Source organism: Myodes glareolus, chromosome X (assembly GCF_982192425.1).
Source record: "Myodes glareolus chromosome X, mMyoGla1.1, whole genome shotgun sequence".
Classification (NCBI taxonomy): domain Eukaryota; kingdom Metazoa; phylum Chordata; class Mammalia; order Rodentia; family Cricetidae; genus Myodes; species Myodes glareolus.
Window position 1 is genome coordinate 46,089,878 of NC_142053.1, and position 10,040 is coordinate 46,099,917.

Consider the following 10,040-nt stretch of genomic DNA (forward strand, 5'->3'; position numbering starts at 1 on the left):
TTGAGTGGGAATTTTCTTCATACCCCTCTTATGGCCTGGGAAACTTAATAAGAGGTTAACATGATGAAGGAGCCCCTGCTAAGGCAGACCTTATGGTAACGAAGGGAAAATGACAAGTGTACATGGGTAAATTATCAGCAACAGGTTAGTACAGGTTAGGTACTGAAATCAAACACTGAAGGCGGAAAACGTCGCCTCTGAAATATTCTTTCTATCCTGAAAGAGAAACTAGAGAAAAGACACGATTCCCTCAGAAAGCAATGAGTCGATTCAGGTTGTGACTTTATATTTAAGCACCACTCAAAAACATGGACACAAAGCAAATGATTTCCCTTTGCCCGTCACTATGCCAGCTATACAGCTTCCAGAGTTATGTTCTCATTACACAACCCTTTCTCTGTTCCCAGAAGATAAGACGGCCCTGCGACAAATGGGACAGGTGGTATTTCCTGATAACCAGCGGTCGATGCAGTGGGCGTGGTACTCATGGGAGCAAGGTAGCTTACGAATTTTGTTGCCTACCATATATTCCGTAATGCAAATAGTACATGTCTTCAGTGCGTCATTTTCACCAAAACTTCTCATTGCTAAGTTAGCAATCTGTTCTTTGGTGAGTCCTCTAGTTTGGTGGTTGTCATTAAAAGGGTAAAGTAGGGTTTCATACACCCCTGAGCTTCTTTGTGAACTTTCACGATTGGAACTGAAGCCGAGGTTGGAGCTGGAGCCAGCAGCAGAGCTGTTCCCACCAGAGCGCCCTCTTCCACTCGGTGGAAACTCACCAAAACCTGTCGTTCTCTGCCTTGATGGGGTTTGAAGAGGAACAGGTGCAGTTTCCCTTGATCCAGTATCGAAGACTGTAAGAGTGGAAAACCTGTTAGTATTCACATAGGTTCTCTCATCTGCAGGTTCAAAAAATGTTAAGGTGCGTATAAAACCTCCACGACCACTATCATAAAGGACCATGGTGTTTGGGGCCTGGGACCTTGACCGAGTTCTGCTAGCTACGCTATCTCTCTGGTGGTATTCTCCCTGCAGAACTCTTCTGACTTGAAGGTCTGTGGTTGGAGGTCTTTGATCAGATCCTGCCGCTCCACCATTGGTACCCATGTCTGAAGAACTTGATCCTTGAGCGGCAGAATTTCTTGACCCAGAAGCCGCCAAAAGATCTCTACCTAGCAACTCAGGTCCAGTTATCTGCTGTCTCAAAGTCCCATGGCGAGAGGTTCTAGAACTTCCCTCGATCTCATTTACCAAAGGGTGCACAAAAGTATGAGATGAGACACTACAATGAGATCTTCGTGGAATTTCATTTGCTGTGTGCAGAAGAGACCTACTTCTTTCAGCTCGGGCTCTGGGTCTTCTCCCGTGTTCTGGTTTGTGGTTTCTTGCCCTGCTCCGACCTCTGGTGGATGGCACTTCTGTTAATGCTTCAGCAGAACTGCGTTCTGACCTAGGTGGTCTGGCAGATGATGTCTCAGATGCTGAATTTTCCATTGGCCTTTGGCTGCTGCTGTCCATGTTTTCTGCACTAAGATTTGTAGCAGACGGTTCATTTCCGTTCTCTGGGGTTTGTCTTCCATTATTACGGTTCACACGTGTCTCTAAACTGAATCTGAGATCACCACTGTGTGGATTAGTGTGGCCCACTGCGCTCCAGGACAGATTTCTTCTCTGACCACTTCCTGTTGTATTGCCAGTCTGTCGGACAGAGTTAGGACAATCAATTATGGAGTCACCATTGGACACGTCATCTGAAGAGTCTCCAGGTCTATTTTCATCTGAGCTCTGTGGCGGGGGCGGCCCCTCTTTCATTTGCTGTAGTCTTCTGAGCAACTCCTCCTCAGTACTTTGACCGGGGGTGCCTAGCAAATTGTTGTCTCTCATAAGTCGATAGTCTTCTCCGCTCAGATTATTTACAAATCGATAGAAAGCTTCTTTCCGATTCAATCGAATCAATTGCCTTCTGCGCTGTGCTGCAGATTGGTCATTTCTTTTATCGCTAGAATCTGAGTTTTCCATCTTGATGAACAAGTGGAGGATTTCTGTCTGTTATGACATAGGACTGAAATCCAATAAACCGGACTTTCAGTTTTCTTCACTAGGCTTCGGTGGTTCGGCCAGGAGGGGACTGGCTGGGCTATGAGGCCTCAGCTGCTGCCGTGGCCGCCTGAGCTCTGCCGCGTGGCTGCCTCCTGCTCCCTAGCCCGCCTCCGAATGCCTGGGAGAGACCCGCCTCTAGCCCAGGAACTCCGCCCATTCTGACACGTAGCTCAAGCAGCCATTATCTTCCATTGTTACCTAGCGGTGACAGAAATCGACTCAAGGTAAATTTTCTTAAAGTCACCCCAAATTACCTATTGAATGTAGTTCAGGTCCCCTTTCTCAGCTACTTAACGTGACTCAAGAAGTCCTACTTAGAAAACAGATGATTCAGCCAAAGCGTACCAGGTGGGCCTGGGGAAGAGTGACTGGTAGTCCTACTCGTAGGACACACCCACTCTTCTTGCAAGGCTGGCATCATGCTGGGGAATTTAGTGAGACACTGACTGCTTCGTGATAGGCTGGCATCACACAGGAAGTTCATTGTGCCATTCCCCAATGTCAGTGGCTAGGTGCCATCATGAGAAGGAACCAAGAGTTGACCTTCTCTACTCTGGTGTCATGAGAACAAGGATTAAGTCATGGAGCCTGAAGACACCCGGCTACAGCCCTCGAGTGGGAGATAGCTGTAGGGACTATTACAGACAATGGGAAAGCAGATATGAACTTGCTGATTCATTCAGGTTGGCATCTGATTAGGGTGGTAAGGAAAAGGGTGGTTTTAGCCCAGCCCTCCATAAAGAACTGTTAGTGTCTCCCGAGGTCAGCAGGAAGTTTGACTTCTAGAGGGGCCTGCAGGCCATGCATTTCACTACCAGCAGGATGGAAAATGAAAACTCAGACCTGTTGGAGCGCTTCATTTCCACAACCCCCTTCCTCCCACAGTGCATTCACTGAGGGGTGTTATATGAAAACACAGAGGCTGAGCCTCCTGCTCAGATCTCAGTCCTCTGTTTCCTCCCCTTTCCCACTCTTCAAAGTGTTCAGGGGCCTCTCATCAACGTGGTAAGTAGGCAGAGCCCAGAAAATAATCTCTGGAGAAGGTGGAACATGGGAGCACCTGCTTAGCCATAAGGCTTGGAAAAGCAAAGTGTGTGTAGTAGATGCTGTTGCTATACAAAGAAGAGACGCTCCCAAAGAAGACGGACATGTTGAAGGCCTGACCCCTGGCCAGTCCAGGGTCAGCAGCAACATAAATGGTAGACAAGGAAAGAAAACTCTATTTAAGCACACCACTATTTACTCCTAGCAGACTACAGTGCTGGGAGACCCAGAAAGAAATCACACACAAATGTGGATGAAAAATCTGTTAACTGGAGGAATTGGTATGATGTGCTGAGTTTTCCTATGCCAGACTTAGTCCATCACTTCTGATTTCAGGACCCTTCAGCTCCTCACGATATAGACAGAATGCAGCCAGATTCTCTGAGAGGATATAAGACAAATGGCATCTAACCTAGTTCCCAGTAGAGTCCTTGTTCCCCCTTGGAACCTCATGAGCACAGACTTCACTGTCTATGTTTCTATTGGCATTTTGTTCTTCCCATGTCCCACCCATTAAGCTTTAAGTACAGTGTTCAAGGACTTCTCTAGCCTGCAACTCGGAACTCTTCTACATTCCTCCATGTGTAAGTCCAAAGGCCTATGGCCTGCAAGGTCACGTTTATAACATTAATGATTCCAACCCTGGTACCAAGGTTCTGGATTTATTTCTTTTCTCATTATCCTGACAAAGTGCCAGATCAAAGTATCTTTAGAAGACAAGGGCAAATTTTGAGTCAGGCTTTGGAGCAGATACAGCCCATCATATTGGGATAGCATGGTAGTAACAGTGGCTCCAGCTCTTGTGGCAGGCTGTTGAGACAGCTCTTTACACTGTGCCAGTGGTGGCAAGGCAGGGAGTGATGATGCTCTGTTCTGTTTGATTTTTCCTTTTATCCTCTTTGCTCAGTCTGGGAGCCCAGCCCATTGACCAGTGCAGCACACATTTCCGGGGTGTATTCCCTGAGAGTTGTCTCTCTAGAAATGTCCTACTCGACAGGCCCAAATCCAGCTATGGTGACAATAAAAATCAACCACAGAAACATAATGAAGACCGTGTAGGACAACCTTGTCACCAGCATTGTACTAAATGGGAGGAAATGGAAAGCATTTCATTTCTAATAAGAAGGTAAAATGTCTACTTTCTTCACTCTTACTCAATGCAGTGCTGAAATCTTAGTCAAAGCAATAAGACAAGAGACAGAAGCCAAAAGAAAACAGAAGTAGTCAACTTACCTCTCCGATACTGTACTTGAAAGATCCAAAGGAGTCTTAGATCTCATAAGCATTTTGGCACAGTAGCAGAATACCAAATAAACCTACAGAATAAGGTTGTTTTCTCTATATAAATACTGAGCTTACTGATAGAGTAATAAAACAAGTTCTTTAGCAATTTCAAAAATAAAAACACCTAGGGTACTGGACTAGAGAGATGGTCCACTGATAAGAGACCATGTTATTCTTCCAGAGAACTAGAGTTTGGGCAGCTTACAACTTCCTCCAACTCCAACTCCCTGAGATCCAGTGCTATCTTCTGGCCGTTGAGGGGACTCACATACAAACACACATAATTATACAGAATTAGACAAAGAAAATAAGTCTAAAAATTAACTGCCTTGGAATAAACCCAATTTTTAAGCTAAAGGTTTGTTAAAGGCACCTGCAAGTATAATGCAGCTGGGCGGTGGTGGTACATGCCGTTATTCCCAACACTGGAGAGGGAGAAACAGGAAGATATCTTTGAGTTCGAGGCCAGCCTGGTCTAAAGAACGAGTTCCAGGATAGACTCCATAGCTACACAGAAAAACCCTGTCTTCAAAACTAAAAAGGAGGCACATTTAATAAAATCTTTATTATATTTTACACTTTTTCTTTGTGTATGTGTACATATTCAGTTCTTTCTTATGTGTATGTGTACACATTCACTTGCCACTGTGGGTGTGTGGAGGTGTGAGGACAACTTCCACCAAGTAGCTCCCAGGAATAGAGAGGAGCTTTTCAGACTTACTGGAATATGCCATTAACTACTAAGCCATCTCTCTAGCCCTACAAGTAAATATGTAAAACATCAGGCCTGCAGAGATGGCTTGGCACTTAAGAGTACTGACTGCTCGTCCAGAGGGTATGGCTTCAATTCTCAGCACCCACATGGCACCTCACAACTGTCCAGTTCCAGAGGATCTAACACCTTCACACCAAAGCACATAAAATAAATTTTAATAAATAATAAAAGATTTAAAACACCAAAGAATCAATTTGAAAAATGACTTTCTGATATGAATTAGAAAAATTACTATTGTGAAATGCTGATCTTACCAAAAGCAATTGGCAGATTCAGTGCAATCCCTATCAAAGTTAAAATGCTATTCTTCACAGAATTGCTAAAGAACTTACAAAATTCACAAGGATACACAAAACATCACATGTGACCAAAGCTATCCTAAGCATGGCAATGCCCGATTTGTTACACTGCATAACCATAGGGACAAAACCAGCATGCTACCAGCACCAAAACAGAGACAAAGACAAAGGAATAGAAAAGAGACTCAGAGTAAATCCACACTGGTACAGGTTTCGTGTGTGTCTGAGACAGGATCCCTTGCAGCTCAGGATGGTCTTGCCTTGAACTACTGATCCTCCTGCCACTATCTCCCAAGTTCTGGAATTGAGGAAGGTCATTTGACCTAATTTTTGACAAAGGTGACAAAAGCTCTCACTACAGAAAGCACCACTTTTTCAACAAATGGTGCTGAGAAAACTGTATGTTCTCCTGATGAAGAATTAATCTAAGTCACTATCTCTCACCTTGTACAGAAGTCAATTTGGTCTGCTGCAATGACCATAATGGAAGGCTTTCAAATTTGAAACTGCTGGCCTGGAATGGGGAGAACACATCAAGAAAGAGGCAGGGCGTGGAAAGGCCTTTCGGACAAGAGCTCCAGGGGCTCAGGAGGCAGAACCGACAGATTGGGTTTTATAAAACTGTAGAGCTGCACAGCAAAGGGAATAGGCAGCAGGGCAGAGAGGCCATATACAGAAGGAAGGAATTTCTTGCTAGCTCTATACCAGACACTGAATTAATATACATGATATAGAACAAATTCAAATACCAATATCCAAATCATCCAATCAATACATTGACCAATGAACTAAACAAATCATTCTTAAAAGAAGAAAGGCAACTATGGCTGATAAAGGTAGAGAAAATGTTCAACATCCTTAGACAGCAGCAGGTCTGCAAGGTAAAACTACATTCAAATTCCATCTTACTCCAGTCGAAATGGCCACCAAAAACAAAGCAGTGACATCACATGCTGGCAAGAATGTGAGAAAATGAAACCTGGTGGAGATGTCAACTAATCCAGCCCCTATGGAAAAAAACAGTGCAGGTTCCTCAAAGCACTGACAATGGAACTGTCACATGATGTAGGTGCAGGACTGTTGGGAAAAGCTGCAAAGGAATCTGTGCCAGCCTGTTAGAAAGAGACGAGGAAGCCCGTGTTTCTTTTGTGGCACTATTCACAATGGCCAAGTTATGGCATCATCCTAGGTATTCATCAACAGATTAATGGTTAAAGGAAATTTGTCATGTCACACAACCACACACACACACAAACACAAGATATAAAAGATTGAGGGTAGTTATTTGGGGGAGAGAAGGGGAACTAGCAGAGAAAGGAAAGAGTACAAAGGGGCATGAACAAACTACAATGATCTGTGTGTATGTAAATGTCATATTGGAACTCATTATTTCCTGTACTAAGTGAAAACTGTTAATTGAAAGACGTTCCATCTATAGTAAAAGCAATCAGCAGGAAAACAAAGTATTTTGTTTCCTCTAAAGCTGTTTGTTGAATAGTCATCCCTACAAGGTCATCAAAGTTCCTGCATCCGTGTCAGACTATTCTGAATTTAATGCATCTTCAAGTGATGTTTGCCTGGCTATGTTTCTGAACTTGTGACAAAGTAGGATCCAATTGCTTAAAACTAACTGTCCTTAAATGGATCTCTATTTTGATTGCTTTTCCAGACTAAATGTCTGTCTCTGGGTGTCTATGTCCTCCTGTCTCTCTCTGTGTGTTATAAGGTAAAGAAAAAGCCCCTTCTTCTGTCTTTTTGTTTTGTTTTGTTTTTTGAGACAGAGTTTCTCCATAACTTTGGGCCCTGTCTTGAAACTAGCTCTTGAAGACCAGGCTGGCCTCGGGCTCAGAGAGATCTGCCTGACTCTGCCTCCTGAGTGCTGGGATTAAAGGTGTGTGCCACCACTGCCCGGCAGCTCTTCTTCTGTCTTCTTTGGCTCTTATGACTACAGCAGTGACCCTGAGAAACACAGCCTACCTTCTGAGTGAAATTTGTTCACATTTACCAATAGTGTTTTCTGACAAGTCAGATAATTGTTCCAAGTATTCCCTTAATTTTAACAAAAAATAAAGTGTCTTGTAGTTTTATATTTTTATCTAGGTTCTTAGGTCTTTGAGTTTGATATTGTTTTAGCCCAGCACAATTACATTTTCATCCTGGCCTAGAATATTTGCCCAAAACACTTTTATAGCTGTAACTTCTATGTTATTTATAACATGTACAACTGTAGAAATATGATTTGCACAATATTTGGGAGATATCTAAAAGGTATAACTTTCCATTAGAGTATTCTTCTCTGGGTGTAACATCCAGAGATCAGAGTTGTGAAAATCCAGCATTGTCTTCACTGTGTTGCTAAGCAGTTCACTATATTGCCAAGTATGGTGGCACATGCCTGTAGTACCAGCCCTAGGGAAATATCATCAGGAGGATGGGAAGTTCAAGGCCAGCGTGAAACCCTGTGTCAGACAAACAGAAAGGACCCAAAGACAGAAAAGGCTGTGTGGGGCATCACACTGCTGTGATGTGACACTGGCACATGATAAGTAGAGGTAGGAGAGCCAAGAGTTCAAGGTCACCCTTGACTATTTAAAGTAGTTAATTTTAAGCCAGTCTGGGATGTCTCACACCCAACACACCCACACACAAACACACACACACACACACACACACACACACACACACACACCATGGAACTGAAAAATATGCCTCCAAGACAAGGGGAAGACATTGGCAGAAACTTGAGACTGTGTCTCACTTACACTATCTAGGCTGGCCTCAAACTTGTGACCTAGGGCTTATCATTCCCAGAATGCTAGTACTGCAGGCTAGCAATAGTTATTCTTTCTGGGCCTTTTGTAGATGAGACATATATTGTTTACTTGTACTACTTCACGTGGTAACGAATGCTGTAGTTTTCCTTCCAGGTAAAATCAGGCTTCCTGTGGTTTAATCTAAACCCAACCCATAAACCTCAAAGCAATTCTTTTTTCTTTCTCTCTTTTACCATTCATTGTTCACTGGCCTAAAGAGACTCTTCATGGTTGGAAGGCTTCCGAAGGCTCTTTTGCCCTGCCTTTCTGATTGAAGAGCCACTAATCACTACAATCACACTTCCTTTATGCCACAGGACAGCCCTCCCCCTCCAGTGACCCAAATCTCTTTCTATAAGCTTTTCTAGTGTTTTTCCCGACCCCTCCCCGATCTGTTAGGCAAATCTTCTGAAAGGGCAGTGACCCAAACCTTCCTTGGTGGATAGCTAAGGGGATCATTGCTTGACCTTGTGCTCTGTGGGTTCCCACTCAGCCAGCACAGATCTGAGACCAGGTGGTTGGTGGGCTGGGTGAACGGAGAGGCTCTGAAGGACCAAGAACATAGAGGCTTTGGCAGTTTAAGTTAAGAAGAAATCAATGTGCATTTAAATTAAGGCTGGCTGCTTGGATACAGCAAATTCCTCTCCCTTTACCTCTTTGCTGTTCTGCTTCATGGTATTCCTTCATGGGATCCCCTCACCTTTAGCTCATAAGATTCCTTTCTGTGCTTAGTTTCCATGTCTAACTTGAATCTACATTTTGTGCGGGGATGGTGAGGGGAGAAGGATGGAAAACCCATGGTTTCCTGGGGGCGGTATGCTGTTAAAGAGATGTCCTGACATAGATGCTCGGACAAAGAGAAGGGACAGGTTCCTGGTATCTGTTGCATAAGGAAAATAAAGGTACTTTACCACGTTTGGTGTCAAAAATCTCGACAGAGCACTGCTTGTGTGCCTTTTGATATGGGTGATATTATCTGTCAAGACTTATTCTGAAAAAAGAAAAATGAGCCGAGCTAGCAAAGTGTCCTAATTCCACCATGCTTCTGGGGCTAATTTCCTAACGGGCGCAAACCACAGGCTGTGTTAAGGATAACCTAAAGGATAACTTTGCGAAGTGACTCATGGTTTGGAGAGGGACTGAGCCAGAATCCAACTTCAAAACCATCTCTTTGTATTTGCAGATAAATGCACATTAATATATATTTAAAAATACGTACATAATAATTGTACTTACTTAACCTATTCAGTTTTCTTGCTGATCCATATTGGGCTGTAACTAGTTTCCATCCATCAGTGTTCAAATATCCAGGGTCCCTTGAATTCTTTGAAGATGAGTGTTTTCCTGTGAAGATAAAAAGAGAACCTTGCCCCCAACCTATATGTTTTTCTTACTGTTGGTATGATTATTATCCTTGTGAATGAATTGTTTTCCAAGAATGATTCTTTTCCAAGAGGCTTTTTTTCTTCAAACTGAACCTCTATTAATTTTGATGGTATCCACAATATTTCCTCTCCTGTGGAGACAAGTTCAAAACCCCTTCCCCAACGCAGCACATCGCCTGGCTTCCATTGTGAGGTCAGCACATCCTTGAAATAAATTGGTTGATTTAATTCAGCAGATTTTGCCATTATCCAATGTCTTTCTGCAGCCGTTCTCCCCTTCTCATTAGCGATGAGAAAATTCACGGTTAATAAAGCATTATGTAGCCTATTTCTGGGGGTA

General features: G+C 43.4%; 1 pseudogene; it reads right to left on the reverse strand.

The window, feature by feature from the left end:
• Positions 1 to 381: 381 nt before the first annotated feature.
• Positions 382 to 2,191, reverse strand: LOC148117283 (E3 ubiquitin-protein ligase RLIM pseudogene; annotated as a pseudogene).
• Between the last annotated feature and the right edge of the window lie 7,849 nt (positions 2,192 to 10,040).